The sequence below is a fragment of the Struthio camelus genome, chromosome 22, assembly GCF_040807025.1.
Source record: "Struthio camelus isolate bStrCam1 chromosome 22, bStrCam1.hap1, whole genome shotgun sequence".
NCBI classification, from domain to species: domain Eukaryota; kingdom Metazoa; phylum Chordata; class Aves; order Struthioniformes; family Struthionidae; genus Struthio; species Struthio camelus.
Window position 1 is genome coordinate 7337981 of NC_090963.1, and position 27435 is coordinate 7365415.

At 39.8% G+C, this 27435-nt stretch overlaps 1 protein-coding gene across 9 annotated transcripts in view; it reads left to right on the forward strand.

Annotated features, from left to right (window-relative positions):
* ARHGAP32 (Rho GTPase activating protein 32) overlaps positions 1–27435 on the forward strand; it is a 290155-nt gene that overhangs the window by 58695 nt on the left and 204025 nt on the right. The window contains exon 1 of one of the 9 annotated variants that reach the window (XM_068916539.1): positions 511–608. The exons of 6 other annotated variants lie outside the window; for them this stretch is intronic. The gene's annotated coding sequence lies outside the window, so the exon portion shown is untranslated. Of the gene's footprint in view, positions 1–510; positions 609–15230; positions 15248–23001; positions 23020–27435 lie in introns of those variants that run through there. 2 more of the 9 variants (XM_068916541.1, XM_068916542.1) reach the window with 2 other exon arrangements.

Consider the following 27435-nt stretch of genomic DNA (forward strand, 5'->3'; position numbering starts at 1 on the left):
TGAGAGTTTTTGGGAAGTGAAGACTTTGGTAACCAGGTGGACGCAGTCTTGGAATGATCCTTCAAGGGGATGGTGCACGGTAGAGAAGAAGCATGTGGAGGGATTTCCAGACATAGATGTGAGAGAAGGAAGCAACTAGGAATGTACTAAATAATAAAAAAGTGACATTTGAAGAAGTAAGAGAAACTTGATTAAGTTTTTTAACTTAATTGTAGAAAGACCAAATCTGGAGAGGTGTGAGGTTTTTTAATTGTTTTTGGTTTTGTTCTTTCCTCAGGAATGCTATCTGCAAAATATTCTTTTACTACCTATGGAGTCCCAAAGTAGATTAGAGACTGTATTTCGCAGACTTTAGACAGGAGATCTCTAGGGACATGTCTACCTAATTTTCCAGCCAAGCTTTGTTGTGTTCTTGCTATTTTTTTTAATTTTAAAAGAATGTCTTTGCTCTAACAATAAAAAGCAACATAAAAACTCACTTAAGGGACTACAATTAAAAAAAAAAACTGTTTAACTTGTCTGACCATTGAAGATACCTTTGAAATGCTGTAACTGCATGCAGATGAGGTCTTGGATTTTCCTGTTCCCAGATGCTGTTCCGGTACTAGGTATGTTGCAATGTCATGCGGAGTCAGGATGACAGTTTCTGGTCTAGTGGTTCACTTTCCAGTCCCCTAAGTCCCCTAAGTAATTTTTGAGGATTCCGTACCTTGAATATCGCATTGTCTTTACAGTCTTATCAACATTTCGGGGTGAACTGTAAAATGGGATCTATTTCCACACTTTTTTTTTTTTTAAAGCAGAAGTGGAAGATCAACATTGTCTCAGAAGTGGTTCTAAGGTGAGTCACATCTATGTAAATAGAAGTGCTGAGCACATAGGATAAGCTGCACTATGCCGAGGACAGAAAAATATGCTTTGGAGGAAAGAAAGCCCCTTTGTTAAAAGGATCACATAATTGTAAATGCCTGTCCTTTAATACTGCCGCCAAGGGTACTTGGCGCATCCTCTTTTTTCCTCCCCCACCCTCAACTGTGATATTTTAAATTGTAATTAATGCAGTTGTTAGACCACTGAAGTGACCGCGTTGGAGACAACTGCTATGTGGATGCTGCGCGTCTGCTTTCCTATACCATGAGTGAAAGTGTATCCTTTCCCCAGCAGAACTGATGCAGGGGCTATAATGCCATTTATCCCTGGTTCCTCTGCCCGTGAGAAATTTGAGGGTCCATTTTTTATTTTCTGGAGTAGAGAGCCTCTCCTCTTGCAGCGCAGTTTATGACAGCTGCGGGAGCTCAGTCTGAAGCAAATCAGCTCCCCAGAGGCCTCTGTTTGGGCTGTTCCAAAACATATGAAGCCCCTAATAGGTTCTCATTGTGAAACCAAGTTTACCTGAAGAGGAGATGGCTTTACCCATGTAGTTTCTAATGTAATGTAGTTGAGTCCACTATGATATCTAGGCAGGTAAAATCCCATGACGGTGGAATCTGTGTAGATTTCTGATGTAACTCTTAAATGTTTGTGTTCTCTTTTAATTTGTCACTCAGTCTTTATTTCGGGCATCATGAACATACGGTGATCTAAAGCTAGTTCTTAGGAAATACAGTGGAGAAGACTGAGTGTAATGGAAGTATGATGCCAGAGTCAGAGCCATGTAGTTCCTCTGAGAGCATAAATACAGCGTTTACTATTCTTTATCATTCTTTACAAGTACATTTCAGTGCCACATTTTCACAGTGGTAGAATCGGAGATTAGTGTACACTTTAATTCTTCTTTCTGTGACTGTGTAATAATTTAACATCATGGGACAGATACAGGTGAATTCATTAATGCTAAGAATAATGCAGTCCTTTCTAAATAGAAGCTTGCAAGGGGGAAATGGTTTTTGAATACAAGTTCTTTGTGTGTTTGTTTCTAGTTTCCTTGAGCCTATTGTTTCCTAGCTTTGCCTGCTCATAGGCAATAATAAAGGGGTGGTTAGTGGACATCTCTGTTAAGGTCTTTCAGTCATAAACTGTATGGTAGTATCTTGCAGCACTTCACTGTGAGGGACTGAGACTAAAATAAAAAAAAGGGCAAGAAAATGGACTTTCTTGGCCCAGTTTTATACTGTAACTCAGCAAGGCAGAACTTGGGCCATTCCGGATTCTGATATCAAGACAGTAGCTATAAATAGAGCAAAGCACAGAGTAAATTCTGTGTAATTCATAGAACGTGTGTAGTGGCGGGGGGAACTTGAGACTTTTGATGTTTTCAACGTTTTCCATATTTTTGTAAAACAAAAATGATCCAGTGCAGCCTAATCGGTAATTATTTGTGCTGTTTCTCCAGAACCGAAATTTATTAAACAAACATGCTAACGTAGTTCCTAGGGTAGGTTTTGCAGCGATATCCAGGGCATACTGGATGATACACACACGGTTCCTTTTCCCAAAGGCTTTACGTGCTAAAAGCCAGCTCCATCTGTGTGACCTATCAAGGTTTTCTTATCAACCATTTAGCCGTGATCACTAGAAAAATTGATTGATGTGATCTAAGTAACTAAGGGCTTTGAAAAATCCCACTCTTGTCTTGGCAAATTGCTGTTTGTGGACTTCATAAATGAAGCGTGGGAGTCTGACAGCTGCGTGCTTGTTCAGGAAGTCATATGGAAAGAATTTAACTGAGTCCAATGAAACTGAATTGAGGAGGAGTCCAGAAGTTTAGTCAAAAGAAAGGTTCTTGCCACCATCACCTTGGAGTGCCAAACTTCATTATGAGCGTGGCTTGCTGTTACATCAGATCTTCTCTTGCTGCAGGTTGCCTCTTTGTTCCCAAATCCCTTTCCTCCCAGAAGTTATACCGGACGAGATGAGTTGTTGAGCAGCTCCTGAGATTCTGTAAGCCTGTTTGTCCGTCTTTGCCCCAGTCATTTGATCGAGGGAGGACTAGAGATGTTTTCTTCTTTTTACTCATTTTCAAAATGGAGAAGCATGTCTTCACTATGGCTGATTTATTTAGGTAGGCATGCAGTAAAATGAAAGTTAAGATCCTGGAAATTTCTTTTGATTAGCTGCAAGTTTGAAGAAATACGTGCAAAGGAGAAAGTGGGGAACCTATACTACTGAGGATACTGCAAAATACTGAAATAACGTGTCTATATACTCTGATGCCACATAATGCAAGAACTTGCGACTCCAAGGGCATATATGAAAATGAAATAAGTCGGTAATATGCAATGCATTTTTTCTGTGTAGCTCCATTGGAATGTTTTTTTTCCTTGTCTCATAATTAATGAAACTCATGCTCAAAATGCATTTCAAACTTTCTGAAGGCATGTATTGTATTTCTTATTTTCAGCAACTTTTCTGTAAAGAAGTCTTGGGAGAGGAACAATACATTTTCTTTTTTGCACATTCTTGAGGATGATTTGTGAAGCAAGAATGTTCTTCTTTCCCTTTCTTCTTCCCCTATGTTCTTGTTTTATAGGAGTGTTACAATACTCAACAGTGATTTTAAAAAAAAAATGGATTTTTTACTTAAGCTACTTTGAAAAATCTGTATTATTTATTAAAAGTTCTCTGTTGTATGTATTGTGACACACTTAGGAGAAATCTTTAAGGAGATTATAAATTCTACAAGATACTTTTTAAAAAAGAAAAATGGTCTCATTATCAATATGAATGAGTAACTTTGGCATATAAAATTGGCCTCTTTGGTCTTCGTGGTAGCAATAACTTATGTTCCGTTCTAGTTAATAGTTTCCCAGGACTTTTATTCCAACATTGTGCTTTTGTTCATGGTTTATTTTTAACCATGGAAACCTATATGTTCAGAAATTTAGATTTCATCTCAGAGTTACTGTTTCAGTATTTGTAATTTCTCTGAAGAATAAAAATTTTTCTGCGTTAATACTTAGCGCTTTCCAAAATTAACAGACTAAAGCTGGTTTAGACAAATAAAGGCAACGAAATATTTACGTCTCTTGCAGATATCACTGAGTCAGTTAAGGGAAGTGTATATAAAAAATAAGAAATAAGTGAGAATAAGTCAGAAACCTAAAGAAGAAATACCACTGGGTGTGGGACAGAAGCTTGCGGATCTTTTCTTTTCTTTTCTTTTTTTTTTTTCTCTCAAGTTTTTCAAGCTTTCACGGTAGAAATGAATATAGAGGATGTTGAATTTCCCCTATAATAATAGCCCGTAACTGGCTATTCTATCTCCAGCTCATCTTCTAGGTTGGACTTTTCACATCTAGCCCCCTCCAAGGATGCAAAAAGGATGGTAAGGATTAATGCGTAACTGTCAGTCCGGCCTTCCTTGCCTCCGCTATGGCCCACTCACAGGGACTTTTTGACTTTGTTTCAAGTTTGTTCTTGATCTGTGCCTGGTCTGTTGCACATTTCATATTTAAGGAGAAGTCTGCTGTTCTGAGTGATCATGATAGTCTGCCTGTCATAAATGTAATAATGCCGTAAGCTTCCCTAAATCTCCTGTAGAGCTTGAACAACAGAAATATTCATAAAAAGTTAATATATTCTACTTAAGAGATTCTGAGCCCTTTTCGGATACAAAAACAAACGCAAACTGCTAGCTTTGTAATTAAGACCCGCTCTTTTTTTTTTTTCCCTTGCTGTTACTTGTTAGCTTGGATTATATGAATCTCTTTCAAACATGAGACTGCACCTACCCTTCAGTATGAAATATCTTTCCGTTACGAATGGGCATTAGCAATGACTAAATTACTGGGAGAAGAGCATCATTACTGGCTGGTAGGCAGAGATGGAATCTATGAGTATAAGGGACAGAGAATTGTGAGAAGTCACTGCTGCGACCTCGGACGTGTTAATTGCTTTTACCTATACTTTATTTATTCTTTTACCTATAAAATGAGGGTAACAATGCTAGTAGTTCTGCAGCAATGTGGAATTTCAGTTGCTTTTCAAAGACTGAGGGGCACAACATGTGGTGAGAGTGCTCAGATTGTCTAACGTTTAGAAGAGATTCTTGCAAGATGAAAATCTTTAGTGCTTGTGGCTGATGGTATGTTAAAGCCGCTCACGTTCCTAGAGCTAGGAAGGCATAGTGTTCAGAAGAGAACTATCTCTTTAAAATTCACATCTGATGGGAGAAGATGTATGAGCCTTAACCGTTTGCATTAACGCTTATAGATAACTTGATCTTTTGCTGCAAGTGACTGAAGTCTCATTTGAAATCTGCAGCATGGGGGTATGCAAGAGGAGAAGTTAAACCTCAATTATAGTTGATTAGAAGATTCCGACACAAAAGAGATTCTGTGCCCTGACTAAAGATATGCTGGTTCTCCACTGCAAAGCTCTGTAGTAGAAACTTTATGATGGAAAAGTAGTTGTGCATCTCTTCTGTATAGCAGATCTGTCTGGCAGGCTGAAACATGTATTTTAAACCTATATTTGTTACTGTTCTGTTTTTTTAACAGCCATCAATAACTTCCATTTGTAAATGACACCGAGATTACAATCTGGGTGAAATAAAATCTTTCAAAATTTGATACAGTTTGGCATGCAGAAAAAAATAAAAAAAAAAAAAAGAGTTGCTTGTTGTGCTAAGAGCTGCATGTGCTTTTTCAGATTCCACATTTGGAGGTGATGTGTGGTTAAGAATAATTTTCATCACGTTTCTGGTCATAATCAAGTAGACTGACTTCTGGCTTATTAGTTGAGGAGCAAGAATAATTTTTTTTTTCCCCCCATAAACATTCTCCTTAACCTGTACCTAATTAGTACTGATATTCTTTATTTTCTGGCTTCAGTAGGACTCTCTGACATTAGTGTGGTTCAGATAGTACTGTATTCCTTTTTTCAGGCATCTCATAACCCTCTGCTTAGGAAACGCAAGCTTTTACAGTTTGTGGTTATCTCTTTAGTTGAATCTCCTCTATATTTGTTTTTAATCAGTGTTTGTTTCTAGCCAAATTTGGTATTGTTTGATAAGTAGAGTTTATGCTTCTGGAAGATGTGAAAATTAAAGTAGACTTGGCTGGTCTTGTAGATGGGATGGATGCAGCAGAGTGTTGCTGAGTCTCCTGTCGTGCCCCTCCCCCCCAGCTGTAGTTGCTAAGTTAGTGGTGATTAGGTGACAATTCGTGTTTAAATAATAACATTAAAAAAAAAATCGAGCCCTTGTAGTTTAGAGGGGAGCTGGAAAGCATTATCCAGGTATATCGGAGAACTCAAAACTGGAAGATAAATCAAATCCTCTTCCTCGCCCCATTTTCATTTTCAAGACAAACTAATGTTCCTAACTTGTGCCAACCCAAACATTCAAAAATCCCTAGAGCAGGCTTTGCTGGATAACTCCCTCTTAGGTATTTTCTTTTACGTTTTATTTGTGAGTGAATTTCACTCACGCTGGAGGACAAGTATAAGACCTATGCGTTCCCTGTGTCCCACCTATGCTACTCTTCAGCCTAAAGCATGGTCCTTGTGTTGACCTTTCTGCACAGTGGTGCATTTAGGTCTTGTTTATATAGAATACAGATGGCAAAGCCAGCACTAACTCCTGACAATATCTCCTTTATGAGTGGTGCTAAAACACTGGGGTTGCAGTCTCTCTTTAACTGGATACCCAAAATAGTCCACCTTATAGGGACAAGTTAAGTACTAGATCAATTTACAGGAAATCTTCAAATGACTGAAGATCGTTTGAATGATGAAAGATAAAATGAGAACATATCTGCAGCTAAATCGGTGATTATTCTGCGCTCTGTGCATCTAGTCAGAACTTGACAGTAACATCGGGGATAACATTAGCCTCATTCTGCTTTAAAAGTGCAGATGCCAGCTAGTTAAGCTAAGAGAAAAAGTTTCTGACAGTTAGTAGCGTGGGATCTGTAACTTGAATTGAGAAATCGATCTTGTCTAGGTATATCCAGGATCTAACAAGGCTGATGTCTTGTCTTAGCTGGCGAGTATGGTGTTTTGTGCATTTCTTTGTGCCTCTTCCTGAGGAACAGCACTGCCTAGCACAAGTGTAACTGGAAAAGGTTTTCTTGCCACCTTCAAGAATGTGGCACTCTCATTGTGATCTTAAACGTGCTTTTGTGCATTGTTCTAGCAGGCGTATAGTTCAACTTTTATGCTGAAGCCAAAGCTCACATAAGTCTTGGACTGACTTTGAAGTAAAGAAGCTACCTTTCAATGTCTGAAGTTGTGTCAAATTTTTTTGTTCTCCCCTGGAAATGTTTTTGGAGTTGACATCATTATAGACAAGTTATACTACTGAAAGCATCAAGTCCGTCAGGTATGTCTGCAGTGTAGTAAATTAGCTCAGGAATATTTGGAACCATTTTTCTTCACTTGCTGCAGTCCACGATCGTTCTGTTACTCTGAGCAAATTCTATTTGACCTTTGTTTGTTTTAAACATTTCTGTGTTTTATCTGCATTGGGAACAATATATTGGGAAATCATTTAGTATCAGGCACCAGAATTGAGATTACTGGAGAACATAGCTGTTGCTCTTCTGAAACTGCTGCCTAACAGATGATTTGGAAACGATATTTTTGTCCCTTGTTTGCCCTACAGATCTCTTTTTACTGGTTTCAACTTTTAAAAATTATATTTTAAGCATAAAATGCAAGTTCCCTTAGTGCATGATGCTGGCATATTGTTCATTAGAATTAAAATGGTAATACTGGGTCTTGTGCAATGTTGCCGTGCTGCAGCGAAGCAGAGACCTGGTCACCTAGGGATGCTGACATCATTCTTACTGACCTCCTTATTTTTTCCAGGCCCTTTCAGAGTATTTAAGGCCTTATGCAGTTAGAATTACTTGTGAAAAGAAGATTTCTGCCAAAGTGAAGCCTGAAAGCGTCACCATGTTTGTTGCTCTGTTAAATGCAGAGGTACCATTTAAAACTCAGTAGTTTGATAGCTGTAGTAAGAAGTCAGTATATTGGTCCCTGTTGGGAGAGGTAACTTACTACAGAAGCGGTGAGGAAGGAGGAGGAGTTTGGATGTAGAGGCTCCTTAAGTTCTGTGGGTTTTGCACTAAATGAACCTGCCCAGTTGCATTTCTCCGTGTAGGTTACGGTGTTCAGCATGCCCAAACTCCTCTTTCTGAAGAGTCTGTTCCCTGTGTCCAGGCAAGTTTTGTCTTGCATCTCTAATGTCCACGACTCTTCTCCAGTGCTACTTCTCCTAACACCTGGAGAGTTATGTGAGACAGTTGTTTCATAGACCCCATCTGCAGACCTGTCAAAACAGGGTTTCTCCTTAAGACACTAACCATGTTTTGCTCTGTGTGTATGTGAAGGAAAGAACAAGAGACCCAGCAGCTGAGGACACTGCCACTGCATTCAGGTAGAAAGCCACTCTTACTAATATCTTTGTTTTTCGGTGTTTGGCATTTTCCTTTTTGAATATTGTAGGTTACCTTGGCAGAGAGTTGGGGAGTAAAAAGAAAAAATTTGACAGTAACAGACTTTAAATTTTGATTAAAACCCCTTCTAGTAAGAACTGTTAACATCTTAACAAGCGTTTTCACTGAGCAATTGTTGCTTTGAACACTTTCATTTTTCTATTCAGATGATGTCCATTTAGTATCCATTTCATTTTCATAATCTTCATTTAAATGCAGTTTCTTGAACAATACAAGTGATAATTGGATACACAACTTACTAGTTCTCAAATGTTGGGTGTTTGGTGCTAACTGGATTTTAATTAAATAAGAAGTTCCCTTATTTGATCTGTTTAAAAAAAAATCAGCTTTTCTTTACTGGTTTAAGATTATAGGATGGTCTTGATTTAATCTGCGAATATCAGGCCTTCTTGCAGGTAAGCTTGGGTTATATATTTGAAGCAAATCCATAAGCAAGAGCTTATTGTCTGGAGCTCTTGTAGTGAGCTTTGGAAGCCTGAAAACTAGTTTTGTATGTAACCCTGATGCACTGCATCAGTCTTGACCTTTCCATATTACTGGATATCTTGATTTCTAGGAAGAGTTTGTTGCAGAAAATAAAAAAAAAAAAATCTTTTGCGAAAATAATTTGTGAAATTTCCAGTTAGTAAAACATAAGGACCCTAACCTGCAGGTGATCTAGTACAAGTGAGCAATATAAAATTTGCTGAAGAAAACCTGATGCGTTCCCTCTGTGAGCTCCTGTAATAAAATGCCTCTTAGTTTCATATCTAATACCTTGTTTGGAGAGATGCCTTTTTTTCTTTTTAAAGGTGGGAATGCAGACCTTAGACAGTGGTCGAGCAATCTAGTGTCTATTGCAAAAATTATTTTAAAATGCACTATGTCTTATTGGTAATGCTGCAGATTTGAGACCCTTTGCAGAGGCGGCAACTTTGGCACCAGAACTGGTTTACCATCGCGGCCTTTAAAGCATGAAATTGTCAGAGACATCCAAGTTATAAACTTGTGTGCTTGAAATCTATCCAGTGCTTCCCAGATATTCATCTCTTAGGATTTCTTCACCGTGTTTGTTTTCCTGCTGGAAGTATGAACATATTTAGCAGTTGCATAATACATGTTCCAAGCATATTTAAAAACAGGTTTTAAAATGCTTTCTTGATTGAGTGGTCACCTTTTGCTTATAGTGATATTGGCAGCACTGGTTATATTCTAGTGTCGTTTTTGATATTCAACACTGTTTCAGAGGCTGTCGTGTTGGTGCAGCACTTTGCGCAGTGGGAGCTTCCGGCTAGTTCTGTAGTAGCATTGTAAAATAATTGCACTTGGTTCCCTAAGTTTGTTTCCTCAGTTTGTTCAAAGACAAACAGAGCATGTGACTCCTTCACTCTGAGTTCTTGTTGCCCATCCTTTCAGTTTCATATAGTAAATGTCAATCTATACGTTCAGGTTTTAAGATGTATTTGTTTTTGAGGGGAGGGGGGACATTGTTCAACTGGTACTTCTATTTATACTCAAAGAACAGTCTCAAATTCTTTTCACTGTGACCAATGTACAGTCGTCTTAAAAATACTCACCTGTAGATATTGATTATGATAATTCTTTGCACCAAATTACAGCCTACTTATGCCAGGGCAGGATTATGCCTAGCAGTTTTCACCTAGGAGTCTGGCACTCTTGTTTCTTTTTTATAATTTGATTAGAACATAGTGAATTTTTTCTTCAGTTTTTCTTAGGGAAATGGTGAGTATCAAGACATACCAAAGAAGCTGCATGTGGATAACTAAGACTTAAAACTGACTATCTGTGCCTCTGTGAAAAAAATCACACACAGAGGGAGCTCGGGTATCGTGTCTGAATGTTCATCTGTGTGAGTGGACAAATTGGCCCAACGCTTAACTCAAAACTGTAGGTGCCCTTTGCACTCCTCTGGGAGTGCATCTGGGTTTGCGTGTTCATGGCCTTAGCCTATGGTTTATTGTAGAAGGCTGCTAGTTTCTCTGATGGTGCAGAATATGCTGTCCTGCTAGCTTTATTTAAAGTTGTATTTGGTTTGAGTTAGACACTTGCATCCTTTCATGATCTATAAAGAAATTTACTTGTTCCTTGTTTGGTTTATCTTAGTTTTCGGAGGTGCGTTTGGCTAGTTTTGGTTTAACAAAACGTGCATTTGACTGCATTGACATTGGAAAGTCTGCCTCTCTCTCTCTTTGGCGCGCTGCATGATGTTTTTACTGTTCTGTTGGGAGAGAGAAAAATCTGTATTGGTCAACCAGCATGGACTGTGAGGGATGGGGAAACAGAACTGGGAGGCAGGAGATCTGGATTGTAATCCCACAGTAACTGATTGTGTGTGCTCAGAGAAGTCATTTCATTTCCTCTCCCTTTGTTTCTCCTCCTGCTTTGTTTGTGCAAATTCTTCTGTTTAGCAAGTTTCTGCTGGCACCGTGGGATTTGATCTATGTTGGGACTGCTAGACGCTGTTGGAATAAATTTTCTTTGAAAGAGTATTTTGGTTCATTTATTTGTTTTTAAGTGATTTTAAGTGATGATAAGAAGCCAAATACTGGGATCTATTCCTGTATTCACTTGTGATTTACATCTTACGGTTGTAGCACACTGAATTTTTGTACCTGTTGAGCACTTATGTCCATGGAATAGGTGCTGGAAGACAAAAGATCTGTTTAAAACATCTTGCAATGAATGGCTGCAATTCCTGTTCCTGCCACCCCGAAAGATGAGGGTGGAAGCTTTTAGCCAAGGTTAAGCAGGTATAGTGCTTTCTAAGAAAATGTTGCATTTACCAGGTTATGCTCTGTCCCTTCTTTTAATTTGTGGAGACTTTGAAAATGGCTTGATTTATGCCAACAGCAGTTTTCAGGCAATAATGAAAACAAGTCTGTGAACCGAAAGTAAGGTCAGTCTAACCAGTGAGCTGGCTTTAGGGAGAATGCTGCTTTTCCATATGTAGGATGTTAAAAAGGATATAAACAAAAGTGCTATCCTCTTTTGTTCTTTCAGTTGAATTTGTCTGTAGTCTAATTTTTTTTTTATTAGTGGCATCCTTTCAAACTCTGTTCACAAGCCTATGGTATGATTTCAAACAGTGAATGAAGTGTATTTTTTAGAAATGCTGTGCAAGACCACTTTTCATTTTATGCTTGCAAGGCAGGCAACAGAATAGTAGACAACAGTAGAGCAATCTTGCACGTGCTTCATTTTGTAACTGTATGAGGGTCTCGTCTTGAATAGTCGTTTGTGAGCTTTAGCACTAGAGCCTAGCTCTAGTGGTTTAAGAAGTTACCTGTTAAGTCTCTCTGCAATAATAAATATTTTAGGGAGGGGAAAAAAGGAGCGGTAGGAATGGTAATGGCAAACATTACAGCTTTTTCCTATGGGAAGCAAGTGTAGCATATGTTAAAAAGACTGTTAAGCATTGTATGTGTGTAAAATACTGTTTTTACCCTTAACCAAATAATCAATCCCTGTATTGTGTGAATATGTACTCTAAAAGACAGTGCTTAAAGTAAAAACCAGCGCTGCTGCAGAATTTTGAGCATAAAGACAAAAAGCACAACTTCTTGTAGCTATGAAATCCTCATTTGGTTCCAATTGCTGCTAAAAACGCTTTAAATCTTTCTTTTAGTTTGTGTGTTTGTTACCTGTGGATTTGTGGGTGTTTATGGATGGTACCTTATGGAGATAGGAGAGACTCTCTTTGTTTTTAAGTGCTGATTTTACACCTTGTATACTCATTAAGATTGTTGAGATTTAATCAGGAAGCCGCTTTTTGGCAGGGGACTGTTTCCGTTTCATCTGTTTTAATCTTTACTACTGTCTTTTCAGTGATGGCGGCTCAGAGGCCCTGTGACCAGGGGTGTTGAAGCCTCGAGGTGCAAGGGATCACTTACTACAAGTGGCAGAGCTCTCATAACTCTATGGGATCCGTTACCACTGAACCATTTCCAACACACGTTTTGCATTATCAGTGGATTGTAATGAGAAGAAAATTAGTTTTTTTTTTTTCCTCAATTTTTTTCATTAGGGGGAGGGAAAAGGAATTTGTCATCTCCTCTCCATGTTCAAAACAAGAAGCGATGTTAAAATGTTAAAAACCTTTGTTTAAAAAAGATCCCAGAAACTGTGCTTTGAAAAAATTCAAAACGCATTTTTGAACAAAAGACATCTTTGTCCAGTGTTATGCACAAAATTAGTGACTTTCCACAAAGTGGTCATCATAAAAGGTCTGCTGTGTTTTATTTTGTTTATATATGCTTCATGTTTTGCTTTTTATCAGTGGTAAAAATTCCTCGAATTCCTCCTTACCTTTGGGCATGAGAAGATTAGCTACCGCTTGGAACTGCAGGTGGCTTTCCTTGGCCACTTGGCCTCAGAGTAGCAGTAGAGAGTACCATTTCTTGCTTTGCAACACTTGTATTGTGTGATGTATGTATAATACATGTCCATTTATTACCCACTCATTCAGTATTTAAAAAACAAGCAAAAACCTAGGAACAGCACCTAGTTTTTCTCTCACTGGGAGCTCAGTGATTAATAGGCTTGTCTTTCTAGATGTGGAATCAATGCAGTTAGTCTAAGATACTGTCAGCCTATTTCTTTTATTATTACTTTAAGCCACCCAAAACAGAATATTCATGTGTTTATAACGTGGGAACGTAGAAGTTGCAGGTATAGAACTGGGACTGATCAAGTAATCTCCCTAGAGGCAAAGATAAGGCTTTCCCCGTGCAATGAGAAATTTCAGCCTTATTTCGAAACATTACGCATATTCTGTTTCTTTCATGTCATTTGTTTATTTGTGTACTTTCTGCTGAGCAGGCACCTTCTGCAGCACATAGTCTCAAGTATGGCTTCAGCCCTTGTTCATCCAAGAGCCCCGCCTCACAGCCTCTCACGCATGTAGCTTATTTGGAGTGTTCCAGCTAGTTACATGTACAAGTTATTGAGAACTGTCGGTACTGGGAGGGGAGCACAGCCTCTTCAGATGATTGTAAGCACTCCTATTGCAGTATTTTTCCCATCACTTTTCTTAGCTACTTGACTTTTCTTTGTGACTTTAGCCCTTTACAGTCCTATGATAATGATAAAAGTAACATCCTACATATCAGGAGGCTGCTTAGCTGTTCAAAGTCATTCTTGAGCTTCTAGCATACCTCCTTCCTTGCTTTCATCTTTGGAAAGCAGCATGCATGCCTGCCTACAGCACCGAGCAGGTGTGTTTGTTACTGCATTATCTATATAAACCTTAGCTGCCAAAAGCCCTGTTAACGCTAAGCTGGTGGTAGGAGCCTCTAAAAAGGATGGTCCCTGATTTGAGATGTCTGAGATGGCTGGCTTGATGCCAGTTATCCCGTGCCCTTTAAATACAGGTTTATTACCAACAGTCCTGAAGTGTTTCCCCTTCCAGGCCTCAGCCATACTCTGTAGTGCAGGCCTGTCTTGCTTTTGTGTGAGACTTGAAACTGACTCCTGCCTCATGTTCCTTCTGCAGCTAGGCTTATTTCTCACACTGTTACAGCCCAACACCATGCTTTGTCCGCTGTTCAGCGATATCCCAGTTGATGTAACTGGATCACCTCTTAAGCTTACAGACTGGCTGCAGAGCAGGGGAGAAGCTCTGCCCTGTGTTGTGGCTAGAAAAGTGCTGCTTAGTACAGTCATTTTTTCAGAGAAAAAACATGCCTATTATCTGCAGCACAATAAGGTGTCCCCTCTCTGTGTAAATGATCTGACTAAGCTCCTCCCCTGTTGTGTAATCTGACACATAATGTTTGCAGTGTCTTGTGTGTGGTGGATGGGAGTCCCTTGTTATCAGCAGCAGCCCAGTGGGAGATCAAGTTCTGTACTTTTTTCCAGCCTTCTGAAAGGATACTGGAAAAGGAAGGAAGAAAGGCTTGTGTTAAGACTGTTGGATACTTGATTTAACTTGTACTGAAGACTGTTAGCATAGCTTTTGTTCATAAAGCCATTGGCACAAAGTGTTGATTGGGGGGACCAGAAGGACGCTGCTCCTCGAGTTTAAAGATTGCTAGACTCGTGTGAAAAGAAGATACCGATTTGATCGTATCGGTGTAAAGTAGTTTCTTACAAGTGCAGCAGCATTTGGGAAAGGAACAACAAAACATTTCATGATAATAAAGGGATGAAAGAATGGAAAGAAGAGTATAGATGAGGGGTTGGGGTAAGGCTGATATTTTAGGAGAAGGAAATAAGGGATGAATAAAATAACACCAGGACAATGAAAGATATGAGTGGGAAGTATGGGGTAACGAGACTGATAACAGGGAACACGAAAGGGTTAGAACTTGAAGAAGAGAATGCAGCTGAGTAGGAACCTAGTAAAATGAAGCAATGAAAAGAGATGTGACTTCACGGTTTGACTGATTTGATGTGACTGAGAAGAGATTCCCCTTCCCTCCCCCCCCTTTCTTTTAACTATTGGAGAGGGAATTATTTTGAAAATGCCTTTTTGCAGTAGGAGAGCAAGGGAGAGGTCATGAGGAGTTATTTAAAGGTACCTTCATGCTGCAGTTGGGTCTGTGCAGAATCCAGCTTTGGTCAATGAAACCACACAGGCACTAAGGCTCACGTTCTGAGACACGGTGGGCCTGGCTTTGTTATCCTTTTCGGAAGGCTTGATCCTTAATTGCTAATATCCGAATTGGCACGTGTTCTTTTCTGGATAAAGCTGGCATGAGACTGTTAATCCAGGCTCTGGGAGACAGCACACGTGTCTTCGGTGATATTCGAGTAATCGTTTACCCTCTCTCTTTTGCAGCTCCTGCCTTTTCACAATGAGGACATCAGCAATGCACTTTATTAGTGAGGTGCTATGACGTATTTGGATGGTGAGTGTGGAGAAGGGAGGTATAACTTCCTTGAAGTGATAGAAAGAATTGAACTGGGAGTACATACAGATAGGAGCTACCTAAAACATAGCCTCTCCAACCTTTAAATAGGCAGAACTATAGACCTGTTTCATAGAGGGTCAGTCAGAATGAAAGGAAAAATGTGCCTGTGATAAGTACAGGCAGTGACAGAGAAGGAAATTCTCATTCCCCAAGACAGCTGCAGGGAGATTTTAATTGAAAGCTTCCATCCAAAAGGACGCTAAGGCGAGACAGATAGAGGCATAACTGTTACCACTCATCTACCGTGTATTCCTGAGAGTCAAGTATTGGGATTATACTGGCTAATATAGGCTAATATTGCTCGCTTTATGCCTGGGAAAAAGAAAAAACTAAAATCCTTCGTATGACTGCATATTTAGATATTGGGTGCATAATGGCTACATGGTAGGTGCTTAATGGGATTCCTCCCAGAAAGAGGTGGGAAGCTTCCTGGTATGCATTCAACTGACTTAAATCACTCCTGACAGAGGACTGACACTGAGATCCTGTTAGATATTTATACGCAGCCTCTACGTGAACTGGTCAGATGGTTTGGTCTGGCAACAGTGCTAGCAGATGACACGCATTTTTCAGCTAGTGTGAGAAAATCACTGTTACTAGAATGCTCAGGGAGGATCAGTTTGTATGCGAAGAGCAGCTGGTTGAAGAGGGACCTGAGCAAATGTGGAATGATGCTCATAAATGAGAGGGACAAACAGATGGGAGAAGCGTTCAAAATTTTTCAACTACTGTCCAATCTCCTCTGGTTATATATGAATGCCGAAATAACTTTTAGGTTGTGCTGACAGTTTCCTTGTTACTGCTAACCTCTCGCATATGAGAAAGAGTGCTCCCTTAGGTGGCCAAGCAGCTGTCATCTTTGAGGACTTTGACCTGGTTGCAGTGAAATGTGCCTGTGTCAATTGTCATTTGATCTATTTTCCTATTATTCAAACTCTCTCCGATTCCAGACTTGGCCACCTTCCAACCGCCGTTCTCCAACGGTGGTTCTCTTTCACAGGCTAGACTGTACAGTTGCGTCATTAAACTTTCATAAGAAGACAATGTTTTAAAGGTGGCACAGATCTTCAAAGTAGTGTCTTGTCCTTGACCCTTTCTCCGCTTTTGCGCTCTGCTACTGTACCTGCTTCTCTGTTTTCTCTGAGTCCAGGGAAAACCAAAACTTACATGTGGTAACTCCTGTGTTGCCTTTCCTCTCTTGAGTCTTAGTTCCCCATCCCTCAGGACTTTTTCTTGTCCCAGTAGCTAATCTTACATTTCCTCTAGGCTTAGGAGGAGTAGGGTTTCAAGTCCTGATCCAAAGAGAAAGAAGAGAAGAAGCGAGTCCAAGGCACAAAACTACTCCTGAGCAGTTGTGAGGCTGATGATCTGTTTCTACGCAGCTAATTTCTGAAGATTTAAACATTAAGCAAAGCTTGCTATTTCTTTCATAGTGCAGAATTCTCTCTCCCCCCCATCCCCCATCCGAGAGAGATTTGAGGGAAATGAATATCAGGAACATACCCCCATCTCTCCCATGAGTGAGGCCAAAGAACTGTTTTTCATTCCCTAGAGGACAGGTGGCTGAGGTATTTACTAGTGGTGAACAAAAGCAGGTGGATTGCACAGACACTCCTTAAACATAGCATTGCAAAGCACTGTACAAGCATAAACTTGTGCTGAGTGTCAGCTTGTTCAGACTGACTGAGGAAGAAAAGCAATGTGGGAATACTGGAATTAGTCATCTAGTTTAGAGTCTGCTTCATGACGCTGCGCTCCTCTTTATCTATGGAATAAGGCTTAAATAACAATATGCTGCAATGAGAGCCTGTTTCTTCTACTCCTGGCAGGGATTGCATCAGTGAAAATTATGGTCCATGACTTAACACATGCCAAATGTCTCATGCAGGCTAAAAAGCTAGGTAGCTACTTCTTAGCTTCCCTTCCATGTGTTGTTGTTAGTCAAGATAAAGTACAGGCATGATATTTTAAGTTTACACTTGTACTTTTTATAGTACAAGATTCAAATAAGACAGGATTTAAAAGTTTTCAATGTGGATTAGACTCTGGATGTGTTAAAGGCTTTACTGCATTCGTGTTGTGCAGAAGAGTCACAGAACTTGTCATGCCTCCAGAGCGCAGCAGCTGCTGGTCTCTGCACAGGTTCGACACTTGACTGACTAACCAGTCAACCTGACCTCAGGTTTAGGAGGGAGAAGTAGCACACTGTTCGTTCTGCATGCCTGGGTGGGTGGCATCTCTAGCCACAGCTGTACTGATGAACCTTTCTTTAATAGCCTGCTTTGTAACAAAAGAATTGAGTACTTAACACCTTCTAAAAAGCCGATAACATGGAGTTGGTTGAGAGTTGAGGATGTTCTGTTATGCGCCCAGTGGGAAAGGAGGTTTTCCCAACATCTCCTACATCTTAGTCACCCTCTTGCAGTTCTGGTCTGGGGGATTTGCAGGGCTGAGGGGGGTGTGTGTGTGATTTTTTTTTTTTTTTTCCTCCCCCTCCCCCTTCTCTCCATTAAGGTCCTAAATTGTTCATCCTCTTTTTCCCTTGATACTATGTATACTCTTCAGTTTATTTAAAGAGAAATCAGTAATAGATCTTTAGTAGATCAGTTGATCATCAGAGGAACAAGGTCTATACCAAAGAATCTACCACAGCAGTAAATGTCAGGGAGGTGTAATAAAGCATAGCAGTATAAATGGCCTTTGAAGATGATTAATTGTGGAGGTGCACAGAAGTGGCAATAGCCTTATATTTTAAATAGAGCCTTGTATGGGAGAATGCCCAGGAAGGCAGAAGACAGGGACTGAAAGGTGACTGCTGCAGCTTGCTCGGCATTTCTGTTGCCTTCGTGGGGAAGGCATGGCTTAAACCAGCCCTTCAGGGATTCTTTTAACTTCAGCCAAAGAAAAGGAGTGACTAATGTGGTGAGAGGTTGAAAGAGTTTGACATGCATTGTGTCAGTAAGACACTGCAGCCCGTTTTTTCGTTCTGTTGTGGTTCACGGAGGCCTTCCTATATTTTTTTTTTTTAAAGAAATCTTGTACCGCAAAAGATGGAACAGATTGCGAATGACTGTGTGCTGTGTGGCTCAGGGAAGGTGCATGTCCTGTCCTACTTCAGCAGAGTGTAGCCTGTGACCTGTTTTATCAATTAGCAATGGAATAGTCTGTCTTGCGCTAGACCAAGATTTTATTTTAAATTATTTAATTTGTCAGTTACAGCTGGCCATTTGATCCTTGTGTGTGCTCTAGTGCATATTAGGCAATGCCTTGGCTAAAATTGTCATTGTAATATACGGTATGAGTGGTGTTACTTAAAATCATTTATCCAAAAAAAAAAAAATCATTCAAATATTTCCCCATTAAATATAGTTGCTTTTGGAATCAAAAGCAGTCCTACATTATCTTGTCATGCATACATTATTAATTGCAATGCATTTTTAATTTAATGAAAAATTATGGTAAGAGTCTTGAAGCATCCTTGCTCCTCCTTTGCCTAGATAACCTCAAGCAATCATAGAGGTTAAATTTAAAATCTACCCTTGCTCAGAATTCGTATGTTTTAAAATGGAATAGTGTTTAAACTCAAGGAACCTATCAAAGGAGAATTGAATGTATTGGCAGAAATGACAAATGGTGTTGAAGTTGGATAATTCTCTATGTGGAGGACAGGAGCTTTTCTTAGGAGGAGATTGTCTGAAACAGGACCTCTTGGTGCAGTTTCCCAGAGTTTGTTTAGGTAGTAGAAAGCTGAATAATTATGTAAATCAAATTAGCATTTTAGTCAACTGTAGTTCACTTCCAGTTCCCCTGGAAGTTGGTAAATTGGTCATGAATGCAACTGTGTCATGACCAAACTTTCCAGATTGGAGATTTGTTCTCCAATTTGAGTTACCGCAAGGATTAAGGGAGAAAATGTTTCCAAGGCCGTTGTTAATTGAACAGCAAATTGGAGCTTGCAGTTAGTGATATCATTCTGCTCTGTTCCCTTAGTTTAAGAGGAGAAAAAAAAAAAAGACAATTTAGGTCAAAAAGTTTAATTTTGTTTTCTTATTAGGATGATGATGATGAACGTCCCAAATTAGTCTGAAAAGTAGCTGACTGGAGACCAGATCTTGTCTACGCTAGAAAAATTACTGTCAAAACTTGTCTCCAGCAGAAGTAATGGAGTTTACGTATAATATGGCCAAGCTGCGTTAATTTACATCAGACTTTAGCACAGTTTTGAATAGTCTTCCACGGTATTTTTAAAGACCTTTCTAAAATGTGACACTTACAAATGTGTACAACAATGTTTCTTAATAAATAGTAGATTCTTTTCAGCTGTGAAACAATATTTATTGTTATGATTAAACTGTAGAATCTAGAGCCCTGCCCCTTGATAAAGGCTGTACTGTACTAAATAATGTACAAAAAAGCAAAAGATAGTCCCTAGCCTGGTGAATTTACAGTCAAAGTGCAAGACGGGGTAATATATGATGAAGACAAATAAGCGAAGATGAGGGGTTGGAGACGATATCTCTTAGTATGTTTGGCAGTGATAGTGTCATAAAAAACCTGAAAAGTGACAGCACAGTATAATCTTCAACTATATACTGAACACCTGGATGCTGCCCTTAATGGATATGCTAAACTTCTGAGCGCTAGTGATTACATCTTCTGTGTGACAGAAATTGGTTCCAGTTAGTTGGCAGAAATCCTCTGTTGTAGCTGTATAGTGAATATGTTTGCTTAAATTTCTCACCACAGCTACTTCCACTCCACTGTTAAGTACAATAGTAGACCTTAACCTATATTAGATGTGATATGGGCAATATCTGGGGGGGGGGGGGGGAATGTTTTTGTTTTGTGTGTGTGGGCGTTTTTTATGCTTTATTGCTTTATAAAATGACAACTCAATTATTGCTCTGTGTGTGTTACTGTTTCACTCATGTTGAATTGAACACTGTGGTTGCTGTGACTGGCAGCTGCAGGCTTGGGATTTAGCTTCCTTCTGTAACTTATTGGCTATCCTCTAATAAAAAGCTGTTGAGCGGTTACTTTAAAGTGCAGCAGAATACCTTCTAGATTGTAGTGCAGCTGGCTGGCAAATTCTCACGGGTTTTCTCACCCTGTGTTCTCATTGGTACTTCTGTCTGGTACTTTGGGGTCCTAGACCGCTGCGTTCCGTTCCTGGCTCTGTCTCCATCAACTTGGGCAAATGCCTTCACTTTTTAGTGTGCTTCTGTTTTTTTCCTGTCCTGAAGTTTGACTCTAGTTGAATTAATATGTTTCTGCTGAAGTCGCAGAGGACTAATCCACAGGTTGAGGGATACAGCCCCTGAGATGAATCCATCTAGCATACTGCAGCCTCTGAGGGACTGTGACGGGGGAAGTGTTAGGATAGCTCCTGAAGGCCCGTGGCTGTGTTTCTGTTATCCCTGAACAGTTATCCCTGGAGCTGCTCCTGGGCCCACATAAGAGGAAGGTGTAATTGATGCACGGCTCTGGAGCGCGAACAGTTGATGGTGATTCCAAAACTTGAAAGGTGTGGAAAGGATATTTAAGGCTAGCAGTTTCAGTAGAGGAAACCAGAGGGAAACAATGATACAACAGCATTGGTACCCAAGTGGGTTGGGAAATGGAAGGTCAGGACCTTTCTCTCATTGGTATTTAGTTTTGTGAGGTAAGAAAGTTTGCCTGGGAGGAATTAAGATGCCTACCTTGCACCAAAGCTAGGGATTGACTCCCTTCTGTGTATGAGGACTTTGCTGTTCTACTTTCCAACTGTAGGATGTGCCACTTGAGAAGGGCATGCGTTTTACATGTGTGCATGCCTTGCAGAATTTTAGTTTTTATCCTAATGCAGAGTGGGAATGTTTTTTCTAAATGGGAATGTTATTTCCTATTCAGTTCTCCATATCTTTAGATTATCCCATTTGTGCATGCCTGCTTTGGTGGAAAAAAAAAGAAAATTAGCGTTGGGAGAAAGGGACTCCAAAACAGTCACCAGGCTTTTTAGGCACAGAACGGGTATAACCTGTTTTGTTTTGCTTTCCTTACCTTTGCCAGTCTTGTATCTTCCCCTTTTCCTATAACTGCTGAACTAATGGTTAGCATCGCTGTACCCCTAAGCAGTAAGGACCAGCAAGAATACTGTCACTCAGTTGCACAGCATTTAGCAAACAACATTGATCCAACCCTTTAAAAGAAATGACTAGGCAGAATTGCATTGACTGCGTTTTTTTTTGCATAATTTGGGATTGTTTAGCCTCTTCTGCGAAATTTTAAACCAGAAAGTGTTTCTGTTTAGTGAATCTTTTGTCTTTCTAAGCTTTCTATCACACTGATGGAGTCCAAAAAGCATACAATATTTCATACACCTGAAATTTGTATTTGTAGTTGATAACAAAGATTATGATGAGCAATCCCATTGGTGGGAATTATATGCAAAATTAGGTACTTCAGATTATATGTTAAGTTTGCAAGGGGCTATGTCCCTGTGTAATACAGCTTGCATTTTTGAGCTAGAGCTTCAGCAAATAGTAGTTGCAAAAGCAGTTATAAAAATAATACAAGAATTTGCACCATTTTACAAAAATGGGGGTAGCTCTACATTTTGTACCGGTGCAGAAAAATTGAAATGACTTGATCAAGGTCACACAGCAAAATGGTAAAGCCAGGACTGAAAGCCAGTCATCCATCATCCTAGTTTTCTACTGTATTTGCTAGACCTCACTGACTCTTAGGGATATCTAATCATCGAAAACTGCTGCAGTGGTGGTCTGATGAAAGATTTCAGTCTTCTAATAGAATCTAAAAGTTGGGTACTAGTTCTTATTCCCTACTTATGGTTTAATGTAGAAACTGGAAATTGTAATACCATTTTTGCACAGCTCCTTTTAAAACTGACTGCATAAATGCAGGATAAATTAAGCCTTGCCTTCTCCTCTGGGAACCCAGTAAACATTATCACAATTTCAAAAAGGAGACATTAATGTGATCTGTTCAAGGTTGTACAATTGGCAGAGCTTGGGAATAGACTCCTGCTGGCTTTAATGAGCCTCCCTGGTCACTTGCTTCAGAGTTACTAAAGTTTTATTCAGGGATAAAAAAGACCAAATCAGGTAAGAACATCTCTGCGTGGATCTCGGGGACAGAATAGGAAGTACACAGGACACATTCTTTACTGCCTTCCTCCTCCAGCTTGGAAAGGGTTACGGCTGAAATGCCTGTAGCAGCCTCAGGAAAACATGAATCAGTACTGGTGAGGGAAGGCAGAATGGGAACCCAGAATTGCAAGCTCTTTCATGCTTCTCATTTATATATACTTGAGTTTTTTGGGTGGTTTTTGTTATTAACACTCAGTGTTTCAGAAGGTCTTGGCAGAGCTGACATTTGAGTTGCCTTTGATAGGAAGCAGATCGTATTAATGCACTGTATCATTAAAAGGGAAGCTGGGTGCATGTGTGTTGTGGGGTGGGTAAAGATTGGAGGAGGGGGGAACAACCTCAGTTCTCAGCCCTTTCTCCTTGCCTCCTCCTCCATTCCCCTCTGGCAGCCTGTAGCCCGTTGCTCCTGCGGAGTGTGTGTGTGTGCGTGTGTGTGCGCGCGTGTGCACGCAACATGGAGGGAGGGACCGGAGCTGCTGCTGCTGCTTTTACTGATATCTGTACGGCAGCTTTCACTGCAGGGACGATAGGAACTGGAAGCAATCTTGATGAATCTGAAAGGTCAGTACAATCAATAAATCACCCACAGATAAATGTTTCTCAGAGATGCTTTTTTTTTTTTTTTAAAAAACCCTGTTTTCACTTAAATGGAATATTAAAACGATACTGTATCTCCAAGGAGTGCAATTGGTCTTAACCAAAATGTCTAATAAGAATTTAGAGAATGATGTTAAAAAGGCAAGCATGTCACTTTCACTTAGCAAATCCAACTTCATTTTAATTTTTAAAGTATTTTTGAAGCTATGTGGATGACTGTACGTCTTTTAACTGGTTGATTATTTGAATGGAGAAGGGCTAATTACATCCTTCAGTCAGATTACACTGTATAGGTTACACTAGCGTATAGAAAGCAGACAAAGTATAATTCAGCATCCCTTTTCTTCATGAGACAACGTTCTTACACGATTTACTGGAAAATGCCTGAAGAATGTGGATGCTAATATGACTGAAACTTCATTTGTTTGAATAGGATATATTTTATTTTTGATCTGTAGCAGGATAAAAGACATACTGTTTCAGCTATGTGACAACAGCAATAGTCACTGGAGTTCTGTGCTGAGCATATTTTTTTCCGTTTTAATGGGTAACTAAGTGCTGATGATATGGTGTGGGCCAGGTTATCACGTAGTTAAAATTCTTGTGGAATGAGACCGTGATGATTATCTTCAGAGCGAATCATCTCCTTCACCCTAGGCTTGGATTTATACTGCCGTTGATATGAAATAAGCAGACTGCTGTTGCAGTTCAATTGGGATTTTTCTACTTCAGGGCTGAGAATGCATAAATATTTCCTGGTGGAAAAAAAGAGGGAACTGGGGAACCAGTATAATTTAACAGCATGCCCAAGGAGGCAAGTTTTATCAACTGCCTGGTTTACATACAGATCAAGGCTGTTTCCAACAAAGCCAAAAGTTATTTACGAACATAGCTGCCGGAAGCTGAAGACACCAGTTCTCTTGTTTCACTGTTCAATGCATTATCAACAAAGTCTTGATAATTTATGCTAACTCCACCCACTTCAGGTTGCACTGTCAGAAACTGAAGGAGTAGTTCCTGCTAGTATTTGACTATTTCTCTGAATCTGTCTGCGTTTTCTTTATCTTAGAGTATTTTGCCTTGGGAAAGCTGCTTCTCAGTGTTTGAGCTACCCACTGATTGCGATACTGTGAGAAAGCTCCTTAGGTAATTTTGGACCTATCGACGGTTCCTCTTACTTAAAAACAAAACTATCTTTAAAAATTAAAACATTTATATTGTGTGTTGATGGTAGGGTCCATACACTCCCCAACTTCCTTTGTGACAGAAAAAGCACAATACTCTGCATATTCACGTGCATGTGTATGCGCACACACGTTATGGAGGATCCTGTAAGTAGGAATGTTGTAGGATTTTTGTTTGGTGTGAATTCCTCTGGAAATGCACAAGTCTCGGCACACAGATCATTCCGAATGAAACTTCTGGCGTTTATGAGTAGCTAGCAATATCAGTGCATGGCATACTAGCTCCATTACTAAAGAAAGATGAGGTTTAGCAATGATTTGATGGAACCTATGCAGCGTTTATCCAAACAGGTTTTGTATTTCAGGGAAGTCTGCAGATTAAATGTATTTCAATTCCGGTAGTGACAGTCCTCTTCTTCCCCCCCCCTCCCCCCCAAAAAAAAAAAAAAAAAAACCCACAACCTTTATGCAGCTAGTCCAGAGCATGACAAAACTTAGTATTAGCTTACTGTTGACTCTCCTAAGGGGAGACCTCTTACCCATGGTCCCTCAGTGTCTTGCTTCTCAGAGTAGAGATGAAAATTTGCGTTGTCTCTTTTAAGCAAGTTTTGTACTTAATAGGATTATGGAAGTATTTTTAATTCTGTACTTTCAGTCCAGTGCTCCTGACACTGATACTTCGACTGTGGGGAGTTTCTGATTATTGATGTAAAGGTAAATCTAGGTAGGAACTGAACTAATGCATGTTTGTTTTTTCCCAGGGGAAAAAAAATCCTCTTTTGGGTTGTGTATCTGAGGAGTGTGGAATCCTTACCTTACGCGTAGCTGTAGCTTTCTGGCTGGGAGGGGAGAGGGAGCGAAAATAGCAGCTCTCTGAGCTTGTGGAAGAAGCGTCATTCCAAAGGATAGCCAGACCATAGTATACAACAAAGAAATGTACATTACTTTGGATTGATGACATCTTCTTTCAGGCCAGTCTATGGTGATTTATGTTATGGATAGCCAGTTCTGGGTGACTTGGCATCTCATGACGTTGCATCTGCTAGAGCTCTCCAGAGACTGCTAAACTCCCTTTTACTCATGACTTTTGTGCGCCCTCTAGCTCCCCTTACATAGTTTTCCCTATGCTTCCGGGGTGAGGAGGAGCGCATACCGTACCTCAATAAGATTCACTTAGTCTTAGTGACAAGACAAGGAGAGGACAACTTTATTGTACTTCTGGTTCAGTTCTTTCAACAAACTTAGCATTAGTGGGGCAGGAGTACGCGCGCCTTCTCCCCCACCAAGTACTTCTTGCAATGCTAGCATGTCAAATATACTGTCTGTGTTACTGAACTTCTATATACAGCAAGAATACCCCAAAAAACCCCAAAAGTTTAAGCCCCCTCACTAAGCTTTTCAGTTTATTCTTTCTTTGATTTGAACCGTGCTTCTTCTCTTTGGTGTTTTTAGAAGAACATCGTGTCTTGGTATCAGGGAACAGAATATGTTTCAACGTTCTGCTCCTCACTGGGGTCAATAAAGGAAAGTAAATCTGCTCTTTTTTCACCAGTGAAGCTATATCAAAAAAAGGAATGTTCTTCCTAGCCTCTGTTAAGTAATTGGCAGATTTACTAGAACCTAAAAAAATTTTAGTTATTGAAAACGGATGACATTCAGGAGTATTAGAGTTGCTTTTTTCATCTCACTGAATTATTTGTTTCCACTATATCCTGCAGAAGTGAGTTCCCTATGTTAATTATAGTTCTTATAACAACAGCTTTTGCGTTCAGCTGTCCTAAAATAAGTTCACACAGTATCAAATACCCAGTTGTTCCTGCATTAATCCTGAATTAGTCAGGCCTTTCCCATCTGCATGCTCTTAATGCCTTCTAATTCACATAACTCTGATTATTGTGTAATGATTTATAAGACTTCAAAATGTACTGCAAAACCAAGGGATACATATTGCCTGTATGGAAGAACTTAGAATACTGGGCAGGTAACATCCTGTGTGTAAAGGTAGTTCAGGTATGTAGAGGGTCTAGTTTTTTAAAACAGTTTTGGCTTTCAGAACAGAAGGATTTCAGCTGGAAAAGCTGGTTTTACAAAAAAATCTTTCCATGAGCAAAAAGTCCTCGCTTAGTGGAATATCAATTTTTGGAAGGAAACTTTAAATCCCTAAGAATTACCCACATGTTTCTTAGACTCACAGATATTGAAAACATTTCTATTCTGACTGAAAACAATTTGGGAAAGGTAACGCTCAGGAATTTTTAAGAGATTTGTTTTCAAATACTTTTAGCGCTTGAAGGAAAGTTGGAGATGAGGTGACTGATGAAAAATAATCCATCAATATTAAGGACTGAGAGCGAGAAGAGATGTGAGAAGAAAGTGGGAATATGAGTAGATAGATTCAGAATGGATGGTGGAGTAAGAGAAAGGTGATAGTTATGTGGCTTTGGAAAGGCAAGTGTGATGGGCAGAAAGCAGAAGAATTGGGATGGCGCCTGAGCTCTCCCAGTCATGGGGATAATGACCAAAGCAGGAGGAGATTTAGCTGTTGGGTCAGAATAGACAAGGCAAATTTCTTTTTGCATTCATCTAAAAAGGAAAAAGGCAGGTGTGCACTGTGGAATGTGTGTGCTAGTTTGAATTTACTGTACGTAGGAAATAGTAACAGGATGCAGTGGCAAGGGTTAATAACTTAATTAATATCTTAGTTAATATCTGTCTCCTCAGTTATATTTGGTTTCTCAGCATGGCAACATACTGTTTCTCCTTCACCTTTTGTTGTTCCTATTTGTTTGTTTTTGTTTTTTGTTAAGGAGCTGCTTGTGTATTGTTTAGGGAGAAGCATGTTTGAAACAAATATCCAGAAAGTAAATTAAAATATAAACGCCAGCACTTACCGATGTGTACGCACTCCTCACTTGTGCCTGTATTTTGTTCTGACCCGATGGTGATGTTGGGATCAAGGATTAGAGCTCAGTTTAGAACGGGGATGATGGGAGGAAAGGGGGAGGAATTGGTACTTGGCACCTTTGCTTTGAAGCACCGTTTGCCGCCGCCTTGTTTATGCGTTCTGGAACTGCGAATGTGAAATTTGTTACTCCAGCACCTCTGAAGGCACCGCAGAGGTGGCATAACACCTGCTATGTCTGTTGCCTCTTCTTATGCAACTCTTAATCTAATCTGGTTTTGTTCCTCCTTTGCT